The sequence below is a fragment of the Xiphias gladius genome, unplaced genomic scaffold (assembly GCF_016859285.1).
Source record: "Xiphias gladius isolate SHS-SW01 ecotype Sanya breed wild unplaced genomic scaffold, ASM1685928v1 HiC_scaffold_604, whole genome shotgun sequence".
In the NCBI taxonomy this organism is placed as follows: Eukaryota; Metazoa; Chordata; class Actinopteri; order Istiophoriformes; family Xiphiidae; genus Xiphias; species Xiphias gladius.
The window spans coordinates 6,031-9,000 of NW_024402304.1; the positions used below are offsets into that span (position 1 = coordinate 6,031).

At 35.9% G+C, this 2,970-nt stretch overlaps 1 long non-coding RNA gene across 1 annotated transcript; it reads right to left on the reverse strand.

Moving 5' to 3' along the window:
• Positions 1-428: 428 nt before the first annotated feature.
• LOC120787765 lies at positions 429-2,678 on the reverse strand. Its single transcript, XR_005707083.1, has 2 exons — positions 2,597-2,678; positions 429-1,597 (listed from the first exon to the last, which is right to left on the reverse strand). It is a non-coding gene; the product is annotated as an uncharacterized LOC120787765 (long non-coding RNA).
• Positions 2,679-2,970: the final 292 nt, after the last annotated feature.

The following is a 2,970-nucleotide window of genomic DNA, read 5'->3' on the forward strand; positions in this document are numbered from 1 at the left end:
ACTGATAAAAGATTAAACAGTCAATCAGGTGTCGGTTCAGCTCTATTACTAATTATTACATTCAAATGCATTTTGATTATTTTTCTCACCCCAGTTTACATACATTAGGGGGTATACAGGGACAGACATTTGGAGCACATCTGAATGTAATGCAGTCCACTACAACACCACCACTAAGTCAAGCATCAAAACTTATTAAAATGTTTAATCACCACCTCTCTAACAGAATCAACAAAAACTCATTATTAGAAGCTTAAGTATTTTGCATTATATTTGTATTAAACTGCTCTGGTGCCATAAACTGCTGACTCAGTGTAACCGTGTCTTAGCTCACAGTCGTCACATGATTTGACCAAATTCAGGATGTGGCTCACGGTGTATCCCCTGTAACTCAAAAAGGCTCACACACAAATCAAGCAAATAAAATCTCACATTATAAAGAATTTATTGCAGGCAAACATTACTATAAATAATATTTACAACCTATAGAACAACATTCCTTTTTTATGGGCTCAATGGATTGCTGGTAAACAGTCTTTTAGTCTTTCAGGGATAACAATAAATTATTTTTGCAGTTGAGTTATGTCACACTGACCACTGCAAACTGCAAGATGTGTTGATATTTAAAGCTACATTCAGCAAATAAACTGGATTTAGATGCACAGCATTCTCAAGATTGTGAATCAATTACTTAAAATTTCTTAAAATATTGACTTTAACCCCAGAAAGAAATTGTTAAAAAGCTGTTTTGTCTATATTCATGTCCCAGTTTGTGACTGAATTTAAGTATTTGTTTCTGATAATGATATAATGCATTTTCTAAACTGCACAGCCTTTCAGAGTTCCTGACCACTTAAGTGAATTGCAGCCAGATTAACACCTGAATAGCCTTGAATAAAGTGTGTAATATTGGCAACCTGACAAGAGACACAATGTCACGACAGTGGAGATAAAGGCTGTATATGCACTTTATGTAGGTATGTAGTAAAAACATACCACCTCACCCATCTACAGTGCATTTTACATGAAGATAATGCAGTTGTGACGATGATTTGAGTTTTTTGACCTGTACCTTATGCACAGGGTATTAATTAAAATCTAATAAATTTTGCACACAATTTGATGAAATTTATGTCTTTCACAAAATAACTCTAAAAAAACCCACAGCACACCATTTCCCTCTTGGCGTTTAGTTCAGGCGTAAAAGAAAGAAATTGCTGAAAGAAATCAAAACAACAAAGAGAGAACTATCATGTCCAAAAGAGTCTTTATACCTTAACATTTTGAACAATTATCCCATTGATTGTCCCCATTTTCTAATCAACACTGACAGAAAAAAGTGTCAGAAGTGCAACTATGAACAGCTCTTTTTGTTAAAATGCTTGTTTGCAGTAAAATAAAAGTCTGAAAGTATCTTCTGCTAATTTCTTTTGCTTTTCAAGTTTCCAGCAAATTGAGTGGGAGAATACTGTATGTGCCTGTTGAGTTTCACAGATTTTCACTCTCACGTCATTGCTGTCGTTTCCTCTCTGATTCTAAACAAAAATTTTCAAAAGCTTCTTCTATCTCTGGCTCCATCTCATCTTCAAAGTCGTATCTGTGAACACAACACAGTGAGCGAGTTAGAGGCATCGATGTTCCCTTTTAGATGGTCAAGACATGTGTGTTCCTCAATGTAATAGATGGTTTGTGTAACTAATATCAACATGACCTACAATTTATGGAAGTAATTGCCATTTACACAGACCCACAAAAACACAAGCTCACAGACACACACAAACACATAGACAGAGACACACACATATCTGAGAGAGGGGATAGGAGCAAGTTAAGCCCTCTTTCACATCCAACTGCTGACTAAACTGAATCTGAGGCCATGGTCGACCCTGTTGCATTGTGGGCCAGTCAAACACATTCGCCAAGCTCAGGGGCCAACAGGTCAGTGGCGGTCATATGACCTGTGTGAAGCTGCTATTCAGTCACATGACTGAGCATATGCCAGCATAGTCGTACTGATGAACTTTACAGATTTGGGTCTAAATAAAAGCATGGTGATGATTAACCCAGGTAATTACTGTAACACCAGTCTATTCATGGAAAATCCTCTTCAAAATGCAACAAGTACTGAAATTATCCCAATTCATTAGTTCGACTTCATCCTTAATAAATGTACTCCAGCAGAAATGTATGTATAATATGAAAAATTCCATTCACTGAAACACTCAGCGTCTGTGTCTAAGAAGGAGAATGGAATATTGCATTAATGCTTTATAGGCATCTCTGTTTTACACTAAGATTTGCAATTGTACATGTTGTTTGTTTGTACTGTAGAGGCTTTTGTTTGCTAACAAAACCAATAAAATTATTAATTATTAGTGGTATTATTCTGAAGGTAATGCCGGTCTGTGTGCCACCTGAGGCACCACTGAATGTTCAAAGCACATGGAGACACTGAACTGGCTAATTTGATCTAATGTTAATGCAAAGACACAGGTATCCATAGCAACAAACATCAACAGGTCCCCCAGTAAACTGACCTAAATGAAAGGCATGTATGGCCCATCTATATTATTTTATCTCTGCAATGTGTACTTACACTTCATTTCCATTTTCTCCATAAATATCATGAAAATAGTCCTGCCTGTCCAGGATCTCTTGGTATTTCTCAGCATATTCTGTAAAAGCAGCGAGATGGACATTCAGGCACAAGAGAGCATGCAACATGGTTGAATATATTTTCACTTAAAGTAGGACTGGACTGCTTTTTTTAGTTGTGTATTTGGGGAATAACACAATATTTAAATATATTGAAAGTACATTTAAGAAACATGTTTTTCTTTCAATTATCTTTCATATAAGTGTAAAGTTCTGTCTGCCTACTACTTTCATGTTGCCATTGTAAAATCCCAGAACTTATTTCTTAACAATCAGCAACAATAACACTGCACAAAGTGAAGACTATTTCTATAA